This window comes from Hyla sarda, chromosome 3, assembly GCF_029499605.1.
Source record: "Hyla sarda isolate aHylSar1 chromosome 3, aHylSar1.hap1, whole genome shotgun sequence".
NCBI classification, from domain to species: Eukaryota; Metazoa; Chordata; class Amphibia; order Anura; family Hylidae; genus Hyla; species Hyla sarda.
In genome coordinates, this window is record NC_079191.1 from 329875031 (window position 1) to 329895689 (window position 20659).

Genomic DNA, 20659 nt, shown 5'->3' on the forward strand with positions numbered 1-20659 from the left:
TGCAGTGAGTATTTACACCCCACTCGTGTTTGACAGATCTTTGGAACAGTGGGCTGTGCAAATGAAAAATTAAATTTTTCATTTTCACGGACCACTGTTCCAAAAATCTGTCAGACAGACACCTGTGGGGCGTAAATGCTCACTATACCCCTTATTACATTACGTGAGGGGTGTAGTTTCCAAAATGGGGTCACATGTGGGCATTTCTTTTTTTGCGTTTATGTCAGAACCGCTGTAAAATCAGCCACCCCTGTGCAAATCACCAATTTAGGCCTCAAATGTACATAGTGCCCTCTCACTCCTGAGCCTTGTTGTGCGCCCGCAGAGCATTTTTTTGCCCACATATGGGGTATTTCCGTACTCAGGAGAAATTGCATTACAAATTTTGGGGGTCTTTTTTTCCTTTTAACGGTTGTGAAAATAAAAAGTATGGGGCAGCACCAGCATGTTAGCGTAAATTTTCTTATTTTTTTACACTAACAAGCTGGTGTAGCCCCAACTTTTCTTTTTCATAAGGGGTAAAGGAGAAAAAGCCCCCCAAAATTTGTAGTGCAATTTTTCCAGAGTACGGATGTGGCCCTCAACTGTTTACTTGAAATACAACAGGGCTCCGAAGTGTGGGAGCTCCATGCGCATTTTAGGACTAAATTAGGGATCGCATAGTGGTGGACATAGAGGTATTCTACGCCAGTGATTCCCAAACAGGGTGCATCCAGCTGTTGCTAAATTCCAAGCATGCCTGGACAGTGAGTGGCTGTCCGGAAATGCTGGGAGTTGTTGTTTTGCAACAGCTGGAGGCTCCGTTTTGGAAACACTGCCATACAATACGTTTTATTTTTTATTGGGGGGGGGGGCAGTGTAAGGGGGTGTATATGTATTGTTTTACCCTTTATTATGTGTTAGTGTAGTGTAGTGTTTTTAGGATACATTCGCACTAGCGTGTTACGGTGAGTTTCCCGCTAGGAGTTTGCGCTGCGGCGAAAAATTTGCCGCAGCTCATACTTGAAGCAGGAAACTTACTGTGAACCTGCCCGTGTGAATGTACATGGGGGGGGGGGGGGGGGCAAACTCCCAGCTGTTTCAAAACTACAACTTCCACCATGTACTGACAGACGGTGCATCCTCGTAGTTGTACTTTTGCAACAGCTGGAGGCACACTGGTTGGAAAACCTTCAGTTAGGTTCTGTTACTTATTTCAGTATTTTCCAACCAGTATGCCTCCAGCTGTTGCAAACTACAACTCCCAGCATGTACTGATCGCTGAAGGGCATGCTGGGAGATGTAGTTATGCAATACCTGGAGGTACACAACTGCAACTCCCAGCATGCCGAGACAGCTGTTTGGGCATGCTGGGATTTGCAGTTTTGCAACATCTGGAGGGCTACAGTTTTAGAGAACACTGCAAAGTGATCTCCAAACTGTGGTCCTCCAGCTGTTGCAAAACTACAAATCCCAGCATGCCCAGACAGCAAACAGCTGTTTGGGCATGTTAGGAGTTGTAGTTATGCAAGATCTGGAGGGATACAGTTTAGAGATCACTGTATAATGGTCTCTAACTGTAGCCCTCCAGCTGTTGCAAAACTACATATTCCAGCATGCCCAAACAGCTGTCTGAGTATGCTGGGAGTTGTAGTTTTGCAACATCTGGAGGGCTACAGTTAGAGACCACTTTATAGTGGTCTCAAACTGTACACTCCAGATGTTGCTAAGCAACTCACCGGCTTCCGTACGATCCAGCCACACGACATCGCCGCCCGCAGATCTCCGTCGCCGATGCCTCCGTCGCCCGCCCGGATGGGTAAGTGGATCTTCAGCGCCACTCCCCGTCATTTCCCCGTTCTGCCCCGCCGGTCCCCGCCCCCCATCTGCTATTGGTCGTCGCTTCTGGCGATCAATAGCAGGGATAGGAGGGGTGGCACCTCTGCCACCTCACTCCTATGCCTTCAGGGGGATCGTAGGCGTCTTAGACAACCGCGATCCCCCTTATATTCCGGGTCACCATAGACCTGTAATGACCCGGAATCGCTCAAATCGCAAGTGGGAATTCACTTGAGATTTGCCGCGATCGCCGACATGGGGGGGTCTGATGACTCCCCTGGGCGTTTGCACGGGATGCCTACTGAATGATCCCAGCCCGGCACACGACAGGGACCGGAACTGCCCATGACGTATCTGTACGTCATGGGTCCTTAAGTACCAGGGCTTCATGACGTTCGCGTACGTCAAGGGTCCTGAACAGGTTAAAGGGGTACTCCGGTGAAAAACTTTTTTATTTTTTTTAATCAACTGGTGCCAGAAAGTTAAACAGATTTGTAAATGACATCTATTAAAAAATCTTAATCCTTCCTGTACTTATTAGCTGCTGAATACTACAGTGGAAATTATTTTCCATTTGAAACACAGAGCTGTCTGCTGACATCATGAGCACAGTGCTCTCTCCTGACATATCTGTCCATTTTAGGAAGTGTCCAGAATAAAAGGAAATCCCCATATGCTGTCCTGGACAGTCCCTAAAATGGACAGAGATGTCAGCAGAGAGCACTGTGCTCATGATGGCAGCAGACAGCTCTGTGTTTCAAAAAGAAAATAATTTCCGGTGTAGTATTCAGCAGCTAATAAGTACAGGATGGATTAAGATTTTAAGATTAATTTACAAATCTGTTTAACTTTCTGGCACCAGTTGATTAAAAAAAAAAAAGAAAAAGTTTTTCAATGGAGTACCCCTTTAAAGAGGTACTCAGCCCCTAGACATCTTATCCCCTATGCAAAGGATAGGGGATAAGATGTCTGATCGCAGGGGGTCCCATCGCTGGAGACCCCCGCAATCTCTTCTGCATCATCCCCTTATCATCAGCTGCATGGAGCGAAGATCACTCCATGCCTGATGACTCACGATACAGGGGCCGGAGCCGTGACGTCACGATACTCCAGCCCCTGTATCGCGAGTCATCAGGCATGGAGTGATCTTCGCTCCGTGCAGCTGATGACAAGCGAGTGCTGCAGGAGAGATTGCGGGGTTCCCCAGCGATCAGACATCTTATCCCCTATCCTTTGCATAGGGGATAAGATGTCTAGGGGCGGAGTACCCCTTTAATGAAGTTATTGAGAGCACTACTTTTTTTTAGGGGACTTGCTCGTTACATACTTTGCTCCAGAGAGGCTTTTGCTGTTAATGATATCTTTATTGCAGTTGTTATCTTATTTTATTTATATTTGTTTTAATTTGAACTTTTCACTTGGGGTCTCATCATCATCATTATTACTATTATTATTATTACATGTATTATTTTTGTTATTATTATTATTACTATTATTATTATGTGATTTTATTGTTATTTGAATTTGCTGTTATTTTTTCTATTGTGCCATTATCTGTATGCTGTGATTGGAGTGTGGTTTTGATTGTGCTGTTAATTATGGAGTGCGGTTTTACATTATGTTGCCAATCTTGTAATTATGTTACTATTTTTACTATTGCATTTGCGTTCATGTGACAGACCGGGGGGGGGGGGGGGGGGGTGTAAATATTTGTGATATGCTCAGTTGTACCTTGCCTGAGGAAGAAGCCAGCCTGGCTTCAAAACGCGTTGTACATCCTTTGTTAAATCTTTTAAATGTTGGTACAGTACGCCTAATCATTTGAAAACTTCCTATAAGAGGGTCCTACCTAATTACAGTGGGCAAGCTACTTGCAGGAGGGTCCTATATGCATGGGGCAGGCTACCTACAGGAGGGCCCTACATACAGGAGGCAAACTACCAACAAAAGGGTGTTACTTACAGGGGCCAAGCTCCTTACAGGGGCCAAGCTACTTACAGTAGGGTTTTGCATACAGGGGCCTAACTAATGACAGGCGGGTCCCACCTATAACTAGACACCACAGGGCCCTGATGCGAAAAATTGCCTTGGAACTTTCTACCCCCTGAGGACCTGCTTCCCCAATCCTGGACAACCCCCTTACCCGGGCCTCGGTCGCACAAAGATATCAGTGTCTTCAGCACTGTTTGGACACATTCAGGCAAATACACAATGATATAAATGACTTACAAGGAGGGCCAAAAATAGGGACTGGGACCAAAAATAGGCCTGGGCATTTGCTCTGTGCAGTAATGACAGAGGGGTGCTGCAGCCGAGATCCTGGGTGTCCCCAGAACTACACAACTTACTCTGTAACATACAGTCATAGATACTGTAAAGATACAATAGATACAGTCAGGATACAGAGGTAACACAGTCCAATGATCTACACATGTTGACAAGGCTAGGGTAGGCAGGGTTCACACCCCAGTTTTGTTTCTGTTGAACGTATACAGGCGCGGTTAGTGCTCTAGTGTAGTGACCATGTGGTTTCATTACATGATGATGTCCGGCATTAATCTATATATCAACTGGCTCCAGAAAGTTAAACAGATTTATAAATTACTTCTATTAAAAAAAATCTTAGAGAATGCAGTCCTTCCCTGTATAACAGAAAAAGTGATCCCTGCAGCACTGTGTAATTATTCATTTCTAGGTTATGCTGGGACTTGTAGTGGTTTAGTGTTCCTGTTTATAACTATTCGTTTATAGCGGCATTCTCCCATTTAGAACAGTGATGACATTTCACCTGTTCTCTAATAAAACCCCAGCAAAATCCCTGTATGATCCCAACCTCGGACCCCTGTATTTATTGAGCTCAATCAGCTGCTGGATGCCATGATGACATCATCAGATGCAGATGTGATGTCACAATAGAACAGAACAGCAAAATCCTGCTGATCTGGAGACCGAGCCTCACACTACGGTGATTCGACAGAGAAAGAGGATGGGTAAGTGCTATGGGGTTTTTGGGGATTCGTGTGTACCTTTTGACCCCCTCCCTTCTAATGCACAAACCCGACGCCGGACCCTTACATTCATTCAGACCCCAAATTTAGATCAAACCCTCAAATGAATGCAGATCCAAGATTTTAACCCCTTTATTGATCCAGATCCCACATTATACCCCCGAAATGTATTTAAATCTCCCTTAAGACACTATGGGTCCCTCCCAACTATAATATATTATAATATAATCCTTAATATGATGGGGGAGCGGGGTGACTGATAGTTCTATAGAGCAGTGGTCTGCAAACTGTGAACCTCCAAATGTTGCAAAACTACAACTCCAAGCATGCGGCTGTCCGGGCATGCTGGGAGTTGTAGTTTTGCAGCAGCTATAGCGTATATAAAAATATAGAGCTTCAGGGGGAGATTTATCAATACCTGTCCAGAGGAAAAGTTGCTGAGTTGCCAATAGCAACCAATCAGATCGCTACTTTCATTTTGAAAAGGCCTCTGCAAAATGAAAGAAGCAATCTGATTGGTTGCTATGGTCAACTCAGCAACTTTTCCTCAGGACAGGTTTTGATAAATCTCCCCCATAGAGTATTTAATGAATTTCTATATGTAACTGTATATAAAGATGGTTCTTCTCCTCCACAGACTTAAAAACGACTTTGTTGTTGCTGGCGGCGGGGGTGTTTTGGGCGGCTTTATTGCTGACTTTCTTATACCTGTATTTTTGCCACCGGTAAGTTCACCTTCATGATGTCCCCTTTACAATTAGATGTCAGGTGTTGCCCCTGGCAACCAATCACAGCTCAGCTTTCATATCCTAACCATCTCTGGCAAAATGAAAGCTGAGCTGTGATTGGTTGCCATGGGTGACACCAGACAGATCAGGAATCAGTCAGATTGACACCTTAGTGACACCTATCAGACCACCCACAGCATGATTGCGGGGGTACATGAGTCAAGATGGCGGCCGGAGGTCCCCTTACCTCCTCCGTGTAGCGCCTTCTGGATCCACTTGTATGCTCGGCCTTTATTGTGTGACGGGGCCTAGGGGGTCAATCTGTGTAATTGTGGAAATTCCAATATTATTAATTAATTAATATTATTAATAATGTCATTCTTCTATAATATCATCCATGACAATATATTTACATTTCCCTTTTTTTAGGAATAATAATAAGGAAATAAAATATTCTAAACTGGAAGAGGTTGTGGTGGAGGCGAAAGGAGGTAACTATACTAATTTATACTACAACTGCCCAGAGACCCCATTTCCTAAGGGGCCTCCTGCTTAGTGATCTATGGTGGTATTGTTTGTGCTTGTGGGGGTCTGACAAGGCCTATAGACTATCACCCGAAGGTTACATGAATGACGTATTTTCAGTTGTAATGTGTATATTCCCAATCTTATAACATTTATGTGAGATGTATTTTTGTTTTTTGTTTTCTATTAGAGACTGAAAAAGGAAAAAAAGCTAATGACCTAAAGCAGATGGAGGAGGACGGCGGAGAGTGAACTCATCTGCAGAGGATCTGAACAGCTGGGAGTTTGGGGAAAGGGAAAAATATAAAAGGGGAGTAAAAAAAAAATCAAAAAAATATAAAAATAATAAAAAAAAATAGAAAATAATCTGAAAAAAATAAAAAAAAATAAAAAAAAAATCTAAAAATATATAAAAAAAATAAACCAAAAAATTATAAGATGAGTTGTGGTAGTATGTGTGTATCTTTGTGGGTTTAGGGGCTAAGCTCCTGATAGTGGTGGTGTTGGGGGTGAAGATTAAGGAGCAGAAAAGAGATCCAGTAGGGGAAGAGGAAGCTTAAAGGGGTACTCCGATCAGAAACATGTTTTCAAATTAACTGGTGCAAGAAAGTTGTACAGATTTGTATATTACTTCTATTAAAAATATTGACCCTTCCACTACTTATCAGCTGCTGTATACTAGAGAGGAAGTTCTTTCCAGTCTGACCACAGTGCTCTCTGCTGGCACCTCCGTCTGTGTCAGGAACTGACTAGATTAAGAGCAAATCCCCATAGCAAACACATTTTGCTCTGGACAGTTCCTGACACAGACAGAGGTGGCAGCAGAGAGCACTGTGGTCAGACAGGAAAGAACTACACAACTTCCTCTGGAGCATACAGGAGATGATGAGTACTAGAAGGTTTAGGATTTTTAAATAGAAGTAATTTACAAATCTAGTAAGAATTAAACAAAAACCAACCCCTACAAAATATTATAAAATTTTTATTAAAATACAATTATATATGCAAAATAAACCTCATAGCACAGGGCCCTGTGCAGAGGTATTATAAGGATTATAAGACCATATATTGTAACATTAGTTAATAAACACCGATATCTAGCACTGTTTTTATAAAGAAGATGACATTTTTCGGTAATCTGGTATCTGATAATCCAGACAGTAATGGAATGTCCCGTATTTTGAGTCAAGTTCTGAGATAATAAGAGATGACGGATTAGAAATATAATTACCAGCCTGGTAGATTACTGAGCCGTGATCTCCTTAGGACAAAAGGTGAGGTCCGCAATGCTTGGGTGGTATACAACGCTGGCATGCATTACCGCGGCGGTCTGCTGACCACAGACCAGGATGAAATTGTGATTGTGCCGCTCCCAAGGTGCTCGCTGATAGATGGTAACAAGCGGCTTCTGGATGCAGACCTCGTGGTGTCCTATGGCGTGTGAAGTCAAAAGCAAATGACAAGACTGCCTGGATACTGGATCAGGATAGTGCGGTTGGCTGGATGAAGATCTTTCGCTGCATTCAGGACTGGTCTGAAAATCCTCAGGTGAGTACATGCTCAATAGGTATCGGTGATACAATATACTTTTTAAAAAACACCTAGACGAGTCCTGAATGCAGCCAAAGATCTTCATCCAGCCACCCTAAATTTGAGGATGGACTTCTTGTACACCGTTTTTTGGGTATCTCATAAAAATGGAGAGAGAAAAGTTCCAGACCTAAATCTAAAGAGAGAATTGTAACTAGAAGAATAGGGACAAATGGAGCCTAGCACAGGGCAGGACCAGTATGTATGAAGGAGGATGCCCTCCGCCTGACAACATCTCCAGCATCTTACTTGAGGTATAACGGCAATCGTACAGGTCCTCTATACCGGTGCAAATGAAGTTTATATTTGGCTTCTTGATATTTGGAACTAATAGACGACTTGTGGGCCAAAGTAAGTTTCCTTTCCCTTTGCACCAATGATAGTGAGAGGTTCAGGTCCGTTTCCCATTTTGCCCAGAAGGGTGAAGGTGGTAAGTCAGGTGGGTACTGGATCATAGTGTATATTGTCGGCAACATGTGACCAAGCTGACAGCTTCTGAGACATAGTTCTTCAAAGGGTTTTTTCTCATGGGTCAGTTGGTTGTAGGGGGGAGATGTTCTCCAAAAATGTCTCCTGTGGGTCACTCTCCAATGGTTGTAGTTCAGGGATCTTAGAGATTTGTTCTCTGGATAGCCAGACACAGGGCTGCCATCACAAATTTCGGGGCCCCCCACACAGCTCAATTCCTGCCCCCCCCCCCTGTGGCCTGCCCTCAATATTATTTTATTTTCTAATTATATATTTCTAATTAGATTAGAGCAGAGTGCGGTGTTGTGTAAAACCGTGCTATTAAAGGAGTTGTCTGGTAAAAAATAACTTATCCCCCATCCTTAGGGGATAAGCTATAGATAGCGGGGGGTCCGAGCATTGGGCCCCCCGCTATCTCCTGCACGGCTGGAAGGGCGGCATGCCGCACCCCGCACAGAGCGCCGGTCCACACGCCCCTCCATGTACCCCATAGGGATACATGGAGGGGGTGTGCCGGCTGCTGCTTCCTGCGGGGTACAGACGTCAGCTTCCAGCAAACTGCCAGGCCCCTGCAAGGGGGGTCCCAGCACTTGCACCCCCCTGCGACCGATAACTTATCCCATATCCTTGGATAGGGGATAATTTATTTTTCACCAGACTACTCCTTTAACAGAGGGGCCTACCCAAACTATATGGAAGCAACTATTAAAAGAGGGGCCTACCCAAACTATATAGGGGGCTCAATATAGTTTGTGTAGGCCCCTCTGTTAATAGTTGCCCCATAGGTGTAGCTAGAAACCACAGGGCCCCGATGCAAAAAATTACTTCTAGGCTCCCTACCCATCCCCCAGGGCCATTTCTTTGGTGGGGGTCCAACTGATGAGACCCCCCACCAATCACTTGAGTGACGTCTTCTGACTTGAGTGATATCTTCTAGGTTATCTTTTCTTCTTCATCTGGTCCACAGACCAGGTCTTCCTCCAGCTCCATCTTCTCTGCAGAATTCTGACATCCAGACATTGTTGGCTCCTCACTTTGTATTCAGTATTCATTATAACCTTGCCAGAAAGTGTACCCTATGTAAAATACTGCCCCACACTGTACCCTGAATATAATACTGCTATACACTATCCCCAAAATATAATCATGCCACACACTGTACCCTGAATATAATACTGCCATACACTGTACAACTAAATATAATCCTGCAACACACTGTACCCTGAATATAATACTGCTATAAACTGTACCCACTAAATATAATACTGCCACACTCTGTAAAATATCAGAACAGCAAGAAGTAATGCAGTAGCTGCAGACTGCCAGGTCAATGGACACCCAAGGTAGCGGACGGCCAGTCCATAATTGTATATTCAAATCCAAAGGAAAAAACACCCTTAAGGCATGATACTAAAACATAACTTTTAATAACTCAAAGTTAAAAGGTACCAAATCAAAAAATTACAATTGCAGTGTATGTACAAAAATCATATGGCCTGGATTGGAGACTGATCAAGATATATGGATAAATAGAATAGAACAAGATGAAGGTTATTGGTTGTGATTAATTCAGTAAATGTATGTAAATTGATGGATTGGAAGGATAAATATATTAGGACATTAATGAGCAGGAATAGGTAATAGTGCCCACCCTATGGATATATCCCCCCCAAAGAGCCTTTCCCTGCCTTTCTAGGGACCCATCTCCTTAATAGTGTTGCTCGCGAATATTCACGATGCTAATTTTATTCGCGAATATCGCATATTCGCGAATTCGCGAATATTCGCGAATATAGCGCTATATATTCGTAATTACGAATATTCGTGTTTTTTTTTTCACAGTACACATTACAGTGATCACCTCTATCTTCTTCCAGCTTGTGTGATGTAAAGAAGACTCTAATACTACTGTGTGAGACTGGCGTGCGAATTTTCGCACATGCGAAAATTAGCATATGCAAATATTCATATGTGCGAATTTTCGCTTATGCTAATTTTTGTATATGCTAATTTTCGCATGCGAGAATTTTCGTATATTCGAAAATAAAACGTGAATATTACGAATATGCAAATTTAGCGAATATATCACGAATATTCGTCCATATATTCGCGAAATATCGCGAATTCGAATATGGCCTATGCCGCTCAACACTACTCCTTAACAGGATGGCCTCGACCACGGTGACGTTCCCTTCCTATAAAATATGTGTACAGGATAAAAAAAAAAACAGATGCAGAAGGGGAATAGAGAGATAACAAGGCAGTGAAGAACTTTGAATATTGGTATAATCTCAGATCGTCTCGAATCCAGGCCAAAGTGTATATGTGAACACACGTGATATATCCAAAATTCAAAAATCACATGTCCACTAGATGTTTGGACCATCCTAGTTAAAGGTATATTCATTCCCTAAAACAACAAGGTAACAATCCCCATGTATTTTACGGACGCGTTTCCCCCACTCTTAACATAGAGGGGTTCATCAGGATAGGGACTAGGGTACATCACTTGGGCAACAATCACCCTGGTACCACAAATTCAAAGCAAGCTAGACCAGAAGTGACACACAACACCAAAGCCACATGATATACAATATTCGGGTAATGATGATCCATCCAAGGGCTACACAGAGCATCAAAAAGTCACTTTCTATATTGTAATATACATATAGATCAAAAAAAAACACAGGTGATACTTAGCTCAATGCCCCCATTAGAAGATAACAGGTTCAGAAATGTTTTCCCTTTTCAGCCCTGTCAGCTGAAGTGCCCAGTCCTGCAGCCAGAGATGTATAGGGGTGCTGAGTGGAAGCCCGGTTTTGTCAGGGAGGATGCCAAAAGATGGACACAGCGATATTGACACTCTGCACTCTGATAAGTGTCCCCTTTTATAACCCTTACCTGCTCTCCGTCTGTAGCCAAACTCGTCTCCTTCCGGGGAGCTGCACGCTGTCCGGTGGGTGAACCGCAAACAGCGTTCCAGCCCAAGCGCCTGCGCGTAATTACGAGCTTCCGGCTCAGCGGCCATCAGCTCAATGGATGAATGATTCACGGCGCTTCAGCCTATGCGCCTGCGCACACCGACTGGAACGCAAACTGCGCTCCAAACAGTGCGGCTGCGCAAAGCCCTCCACAGTGTATCTACGGAGCACATACTGAAAGGGAACCGCAACAATATGAAAAGCGTATATACTTAACGCAACATGTAAAGATACTAATATACCACCGTCATCCAACACTTACACAAGTTTATTTAGTTACACATATTTAAATTTGATACTCATGAAGTATTAGGGGCTGTCACTTAATGATAAAGTGATCATCCATACTACACATTAGGCGTTCCTTCACAGTAAGATAGGCTAGTCTGTATTAATACAGCAGTGGCTATTAATATATAAAAATAGTAAATGATATCATAAATATAAATGGGGACCTGGCATAGGGGCTTTGTATTAACTCATTACCTCCAATTACATGGGTAATGAGTATGAGTCTATTCTTCTGGCATAACTTACTTAACATGATGAAATATATAATGATACATAATGGCTGACAAGATAAAAAGATGGTAAATGAAGTATTGATTATCGATCATTAAAGGAGGCAAAAGAAAGATTATCATTAAGTCCCTCCGGACTAATGGTTTTTAGTTTCAAAATCCACTTGGCTTCTTTTTGGAGGAGTTGTCTATCCAAATTACCACCCCTTCCATCTATCTTTAATACTTCAATGACCTGAAATGATATGTTAAAGGGGTGTTGCGGGTGGACACTGCGCATGTGCATAGCAAGTGGTTTATCTCTGGAGTGTTCAATATCTCCCACATGTTCTAATATTCTACGCCTTACTTCCCTGATGGTTTTACCCACATATGCTTTTGGGCAAGGGCACGTAGCCAAATAAACAACATGTGAGGTCTTGCAGTTGGCAAAATCAAAATTTCTGAACTCTGGATTTCAAGTATGGCTAAAAAATGTTTTAGAGGTGTTAATGTACTTACAAGCTTTACAGCTCCCACACTTGTATGTTCCCATGATTTTTGTATCCAACCAGGTGCCAATTTTGGTGGGCGGAACATAGAAGCTATGCACTAAATGGTCCTTAAGATTCTTCCCCCTTCTATACATTATTAGGGGTCTGGGGCCTACAAACTTGGAGACGATAGGGTCTGTGTGTAAAATTGGCCAAAAGTTATTGATTAGCTGCTTAATATCCTTGGCTGACGTATCGTAAGTGGCAATAATTCTATTCTGGGGAGTCTCTCCCCTAGATGATGGAATTAGCAATTGATTCCTATCGCTATCCCTAGAATGCTGAAAAGCCTTTCTCAAAGTGTGATCTGGATAGCCCCTAGATAGGAATCAATCTCTCAAGTTCTTAGCCTCCTCTTTGAACGTGTCATTGTTGAAACAGTTCCGTCTGATCCTAAGGTACTGGCCCTTAGGAATTCCAGCACGGAGTGACTGTGGATGGTGACTATTCCACTTAAGTAAGGTATTACCTGCCGTAGGTTTATGGTAGACCCTCGTCTCCAAGTTCCCATTAGCTCCCCGAGATATACAGACGTCTAGAAAACACAGAGAGTCTGGCCACAAATTCCTCAAAAGACTCTCTGGCTCCTGCCGATATAATGATGATATCATCTATATACCTTGCCCAGTACAGGATAGAATCCTGATACTGGGCCAGGTCTTTGCTGAACACAATCACTTCCTCCCACCATCCTAGTACTAGGTTGGCGTAGGTGGGCGCCACGGAACTGCCCATGGCAGTCCCTTTAATTTGATGGCAATAGCGGGTGTTAAAGGGGTCCTCCGGTGAAAAACTTTTTTCTTTTAAATCAACTGGTGGTAGAAAGTTAAACATATTTGTAAATTACTTCTATTAAAAAATCTTAATCCTTCTAGTACTTATTAGCTGCTGAATGTAACAGAGGAAATTCCTTTCTTTTTGGAACACTGATGATATCACAAGCACAGTGCTCTCTGCTGACATCTCTGTCCATTTGAGCAACCATGCATAGCAGATGCATAGCAGATGTATGCTAAGGGAAGCATGGTGGCTCAGTGGTTAGCACTGCTGCCTTGCAGTGCTGGGGACTTGTGTTCAAATCCCACTGAGGACCACAATAAATAAAGCGTTATTATTATTATAATAGCGTCAGCAGAGAGAACTGTACTCGTGATGTCATCAGAGAGCATTCTAAAAAGAAAAGAATTTCCTCTGTAGTTTTCAGCAGCTAATAAGTACAGAAAGGATTAAGAATTTTTAATAGAAGTAATTTACAAATATGTTTAACTTTCTGCCACCAGTTGATTTAAAAGAAAAAAAAGGTTTTCACCGGAGTACCCCTTTAACCCCTTAAGGACCAAGGACGTACCGGTACGTCCTTGGTCCTGCTCTTCTGATATAACGCGGGGTTACACAGTAACCCCGCGTCATATCATGGCGGGCCCGGCGTCATAGTGAAGCCGGGACCCGCCTCTAATAGCGCGCAGCGCCGATCGCGGCGCCGCGCGCTATTAACCCTTTAGCCGCGCGCTCAAAGCTGAGCCGCGCGGCTAAAAGTGAAAGTGAAAGTTCCCGGCTAGCTCAGTCGGGCTGTTCGGGATAGCCGCGGCTAATCGCGGCATCCCGAACAGCTGACAGGACAGCGGGAGGGCCCCTTCCTGCCTCCTCGCTGTCCGATCGCCGAATGACTGCTCAGTGCCTGAGATCCAGGCATGAGCAGTCATCCGGCAGAATCGTTGATCACTGGTTTCTTATGAGAAACCAGTGATCAACATAGAAGATCAGTGTGTGCAGTGTTATAGGTCCCTATGGGACCTATAACACTGCAAAAAAAAAGTGAAAAAAAAAAGTGAATAAAGATCATTTAACTCCTCCCCTATTAAAAGTTTGAATCACCCCCCTTTTCCAATAATAAAAAAACACAGTGTAAATAAAAATAAAAATAAACATATGTGGTATCACCGCGTGCGGAAATGTCCGAATTATAAAAATATATCATTAATTAAACCGCTCGGTCAATGGCGTGCGCGCAAAAAAATTCCAAAGTCCAAAATAGTGCATTTTTGGTCACTTTTTATATCATTTAAAAATGAATAAAAAGTGATCAATAAGTCCTATCAATACAAAAATGGTACCCTTAAAAACTTCAGATCACGGCGCAAAAAATGAGCGCTCATACCGCCCCATACATGGAAAAATAAAAAAGTTATAGGGGTCAGAAGATGACAATTTTAAACGTATTAATTTTCCTGCATGTAGTTATGATTTTTTCCAGAAGTCCGACAAAATCAAACCTATATAAGTAGGGTATCATTTTAATCGTATGGACCTACATAATACATATCAGGTGTCATTTTTACCGAAAAATGTACTACGTAGAAACGGAAGCCCCCAAAAGTTACAAAACAGCGTTTTTTTTCAATTTTGTCGCACAATGATTTTTTTTCCCGCTTCACCATAGATTTTTGGGCAAAATGACTGACGTCATTACAAAGTAGAATTGGTGGCGCAAAAAATAAGCCATCATATGGATTTTTAGGTGTAAATTTGAAAGAGTTATGATTTTTTAAAGGCAAGGAGCAAAAAACGAAAATGCAAAAACGGAAAAACCTCCGGTCCTTAAGGGGTTAAACAGGAAGTAATTGTGCGTTAATACGAAGTTTATGAGAGTTGTCACCAATTCGTTATGTACCATGTGGTGTATACTCCTACTTCTGAGGAAGTGCTCCACGGCGTGGAGGCCCACTTGGTGGGGAATGGAACTATATAGTGCCTCCACGTCAATGGAGCACAACCAATGTTCCTCATCAAGGGACACATCCTGCAGTTTTATTAACAGGTCCATCGTGTCCCTTAGATAGGAGGGTAGGCTGACAACGAATGGATGAAGAACTTTATCGAGGTAAACCCCAAGCTTCTGGGTTAGATTACCCATGCTGGACACTATGGGCCGGCATTTTAAGGGGTCCAACCCGTTGTGAACCTTGGGAAGGCCATAAAAAGTAGAGACTCTTTGTGAGGATGGATTTAAGAATTTCCTTCTCATCAATCAGCTCCGCCTCCTTAGCTGATTTACGTATTCCCAAGAGCTCCCTTTGAAAAATCTGTGTAGGATCAGAAGGTAAAATGCGATATGTGGTTTCATCCAAAAGGATTTTCAAACACATAGAGACAAAGTCCTGATGGTTCATTAGAACCAAATTGCCCCCTTTATCTGAGGGCTTCAGGACTATTTCTCTATTTCCCTCCAGGGCTTTGAGAGCTTGACGCTCAGCAAATGTTAAATTATTACTCGAAGGGGTAAAGTTACTAAATTTAGTCTCAATTTCTTGGCACACAGTATCGACAAAAATATCAATACTGTCTTTTTCACCTACAGGGGGGAATTTTACACTTTTTAGGTGACAGTTGGTAAAAGGGCCATTGCCAATTGGTCGTTCATTTTCGGATAAGAAGGAGGATAATAAATTCACATTATCCATATTGTAACGCCAAGCTCTCCGGGTCCTGCTGCATCCCCGGAGCGCTCATGGCGTCTCTCCCTGCTTCCAGCACTCCGGTCAGTGCCGCTGATCGCGGGCGCCTCTCCACTCCCACCAGTGGGGACGTGATCCGTGGGACGGGATGTGCCCGCTCACAGACCGCGTCCCAGGTCTCTTACACACCACGTCCTCCTTAACTGCCCTCTCGGCGCGCGCGGCCCTGCTCTCTAGGGCGCGCGCGCTGGCTCTATGAAATTTAAAGGGCCAGTGCACCACTAATTGGTGCCTGGCCCAATCAGTTCAAAACGTATAAAAACCCACTTCCCCTTCCTGTCCTTGCCGGATCTTGTTGCCCTAGTGCCCTCAGAAAGCGTTTTGTGTATCCCTAGCCTGTGTATCCAGACCCTTGCATTGCCACTCACCATTCGTTGAAATGAATGGAGCCAAGTTGTCATACCACACACAACCTGGGGACAGACGTGGCACTGTTTTTGGAAGAAATTAGCTTTGTTTTTATATTACTGGATAACCCCTTTTAACCCTATGCATGCTGCGAGGGGCAAAGGTGTGTGGTGTTTCAAGTCCCTGTGGCCATAGCATATGGTCAACTCATTAAAAGAATCAGATGCTGCCCCGCACACAGAAATCTATACCAGCTTTGAGTTGGAACAAATATTTCACAATATACTCCAACTCGCTGATGCATATATTGAAATAAATTTGTCACAGGGTTAGGCCAAACACCTTTTTGCATCAAGCCACACCCACTTTTTCTTCTAAAAACAGAATTTGTCAGCCAAAGGGCATGTGGCAACTAAGCCTTTCTACTTCTCTGGACACCAATACATTCCTTTCCCCCTGGACACAATGGACACCAGAACAACCTACCTTATCCTCTGTGACACCAGATTTATCCCCTTCACTTTTTGCCAATGACTGGCCTACTCACTGAGCACCATGTCTAACTGGCTTTTACTTCAAATTTTTTGTCAAATCAGAATCAATGAGACTGAAAGAACACAAGGTGCTCACCAGGGCACTATTCAGAACTTTCTGCTAGATTGTCAGTGGCAGTTACAGAACTGTAGGCTGAGTGACAGGGTCTATTGCTCCTGAGTAACTAGTCAACATCATATCAGCTTTCATTACTCCTTCTAACATTCCGAAATGGAGGTTACAGTGCAATCACATTTAAAGGGGTACTCCACTGAAAAACATTTTCTTTTAAATCAACTGGTGCCAGAAAGTTAAACAGATTTGTAAATTACTTCTATAAAAAAAATCCTAATCCTTCCAGTACTTATCAGCTGCTGTATGATCCACAGGAAGTTCTTTTCTTTTTAAATTTCCTTTCTGCCTGACCACAGTGCTCTCTGCTGGCACCTCTGTCCATTTTAGGAACTGTCCAGAGTAGGAGCAAATCCCCATAGCAAACCTATCCTGCTGGACAGTTCCTGACATGGACAGAGGTGTCAGCAGAGAGCACTGTGGTCAGAAAGAAAGGAAATTCAAAACGAAAAAACTTCCTGTGGAGCATACAGCAGCTGATAAGTACTGGAGGGATTAAGATTTTTTAATAGAAGTAATTTACAATCTTAAAATAGACAAATAGAAAGTGACAGTGCTCAAAGTTAAATGAATACTGGGTCTCAATGATTGAAAAATAAATGTATTTAAAAAATAATTGTATTTATTAAAAAAATCACAATAAGCATAGCTATGCTTATTGTGATTTTTAATAAATACTATATTTTAAAATGCATTTATTTTTCAAGTATTGAAACCCAGTATCCATTTAACTCTGAGCACTGTCACTTTCTATTTGTCTATTTTAGTATTTTTTACACCTAGGGTATAGATGCTTAGACTGTTAATTGCTCAGTTCATGGTGGATTGAAGATAGGTGAGCACTGTCCACTCCTTTTTCGTATAATTTACAAATCTGTTTCACTTTCTGGAACCAGTTGATTTAAAAAAAAATTTTTTCCAGTGGAGTACCCCTTTAAGTCCTGAATAGAGTTGAGCGAACTTTTGAAAAGTTCGGTTTGACGGTCTCGCCAAACTTTTTGGAAATCGCAAGTTTGGATCAGCTCGATTTGACTCAAACCCACAATGAAATAAGCCCCTAAACACATTTAGAACACTGCCTAACAGCCCTAAATCCCTGTCTAATACTGTTAGGAATGTATTCAAGTAGTTCTAAAGTGTTTTTAAGGATAAGTTATGGTGACACGCGTTATCCCATGGTAACTATTCCATCTCACCCATTTTTTAGGCTTATGTACACCATAGTAAAGTGGCATAAAGTATGCCTGGTTGTCGATAGATGCCTGCCAGTGTTAATATGCACACAAAGGCATGGGAAGACGCTGTGGCTTTATCCCGGCGTGCCAAAAATGATCCCTTTTTTGGGAGTAGTAACAGAATTGGCGTTCCAGAATAGTAAAGACTGAAGAAGAAATAGCAAAGACTGAAGAAGAAATAGCTCTTGTATGCAAAGCCAAAAAAAGTGTCCCTTTTCTTGGGATGATGGGTTGTGTATGTGTAGGCCTGGCTTGTTCGCTTTGGGGTGATCACGCCACCTGCTGCGCTGAACTCTCTCCCCGAAGCCACACTAGAGGGTGGACAAGACAGAACACTCATGGCAAACTGGGCAAGTTCTGGCCAATGGTCCAGTCTGGTGAGCCACAAGTCCATGGGGTCTGGCTGGAAGTAGCAGGTTTGCCATAAAGTCAATTTCATTTTGGCCAGTATCCCTGGCGTGCTGCATGGTGGTTTCAAAAGCAAACACAACTAAATTGATTTTGGCCAGCAGCCCTGGTTGGCCGCAGGATGGTTGCAAAATCAACAAATTTGATTTTGGCCAGCAGCCCTGACTGGCCACAGGTTGGTTGCAAAAGAAAATGGCACATTTGAATTTGGCCAGCATCCCTGGCTGGCAGCAGGGTGGTTGCAAAAGCAAAGACGATAAATTAGAATTTTGGTCAGAAGCGCTGGCTGGCTGCAGGGTGGTTGCAAACTACTGAAGCCCCTTTCCCCACTGCGGCCACTGCAGTCCCTTTCCCCACCTCAGCAACACTCTAAAAAGGCTGACATGACCCAACTCCTCCTCGTGGCATGTGCTATCTTTTTGTTTAGCAGTAGGGGAGGGGGGAAGCAAAGACAGAGATGAGGAAACAGACCCTCAAGGACAGACAATTCCTTTACCAGACATATTTTTTAAGGATTTTTTTATGGGTGATTTATCACCAACCTACTTGTCAACTTTAAGCTTCAATGTTTTGAACTCTGGTTATCATTCAACAAGGTATGTATAAGGCAAGTTTAACAATCCCAAAATTCACTTTAGAAGTGTTTGGAATGCACAGACCTTTTAGTATATGCGTGATTGCGTCTACACAACTACAAAGATATAAGGTGTGTTTGCGGAAAAATATGAAATTCAACAAAACTGTGTTAACAGGACAGATACGTGTCAGAGGAACACGCTTCTGCATGCCAGAGATTACAGCACAATGAGTACTGAAGGTGTTTGCAGAACAATATAAAATGCAACAGACCCGTATTAACACTACAGGCTAGATACGTGTAACTAGTCAACACGCTTTTTGGGTAGCAGAAATGACAACACTATGAGTACTGAAGTTGTTTGCGGAAATCTATTATTTTCACTACTGTCTTCACAGGCCCTATAGGCATATATTGGTGCCACTTGAATACGCTTTGTGGGTGGGTGGCACAGATTAATGCACCTTACTGGCTAATGTAGTTGGTTCAGGAACACTATTACAGTCACAAGTCACTACTGTCTTTACAGGCCCTGTAGGCATATACTGTATAGGTGCCACTTGAATATGTTTTGTGGGTGGGTGGAACAGATCAATGCACCTCACTGGAGATGGTTCAGGAACACTATTCAATTCAGGTATATGCAGGTATGAGCCTTGAAAAAGGCTGTGGATTTGTGGTAGCAACAGATGAGTAAGTAAATGAAGAAAGGGTAGTCCAGCAATACCTTTAAAATGTAGATCCTTTATTGAGCTTTTCTTTAAAATGCAGAGCACACACCTTCCACCTTCACCTAGTCAGCAAAACTCTCCTATGGACGCGTTTTGAACGCATGCGCGTTCTTGATCACCATACCACCTGTGTGTTCCTCACCTCCTAAATAGTAAGTTCAGGAGGGAGGAGCACTTTCTTCAAGAAGACTTGTATGAAAACACCCTTTGTGTTCTTTAAAACTTCACCCAAAAACAGGTTAACTTTAAAACATACTATTGCATGAAAAAGTGTTGCCTTTATCCATTTATGTCATATACAATTAGGAACCGTTATGTTGCATGTGTCCTAACGTGACAGTGGAATCGGCAATAAACGCATCATGTGTACAGCTTCAATGTTTCAGCACAATTTCACTGTGCAAATCTTTGTAGTAAGATTCACATGAGATGCTGTGTTCACATGATGGTTTAGACGATGTTACAAGTGCTGTTTCTTACTGAAACAAAATGAGCAACTTAGAACATATAATACGAAAATGAATTCTAATAGTGCAACATTAGTTCTTTCCGTATGTTCAGACCGTGCGGCATTCTGGTGCGCAGGGTGAACTGCCAGAAGGCTTCACGACTGAACAATTTTCTTTGTATGTCACCACCCCTCATGGGCTTCTTTACCCTCTCAATGCCATATGCCACAAAATTATTTATGCTACCAATGTGAACATGTGCAAAATGTAAGGATGCACCCGACTTGTTCCTGTTACTTACAGTTTTGACATCGTCATATAAGTGTTCATGGATTCTGACCTTTAATGAACGTGAAGTGCATCCCACATATCTCAGGCTACAAGCGGTGCATCCAATTATGTACACGACATTTGTCACATTACAATGAATGTTAATGCTGTGTCTCTGATATTCTGTATTACCAACGAAATCTTTGCACACTTTAGCAACGTCACATAATTTGCAGCGGATGGCTCCATATTTGAAGAAACCTTTGTTTCTCAGCCACGTGTTTGCAC

At 42.8% G+C, this 20659-nt stretch overlaps 1 long non-coding RNA gene across 2 annotated transcripts; it reads left to right on the forward strand.

Annotated features, from left to right (window-relative positions):
* The first annotated feature begins 4476 nt into the window (after positions 1-4476).
* LOC130360795 (uncharacterized) lies at positions 4477-6521 on the forward strand. 2 transcript variants are annotated; one of them, XR_008890798.1, is made up of 4 exons: positions 4477-4808; positions 5464-5551; positions 5984-6045; positions 6270-6521. It is a non-coding gene; the product is annotated as an uncharacterized LOC130360795 (long non-coding RNA). The 2 variants fall into 2 exon arrangements; XR_008890799.1 differs by lacking the exon at positions 4477-4808 and adding an exon at positions 5359-5382.
* The last annotated feature ends 14138 nt before the right edge of the window (positions 6522-20659 follow it).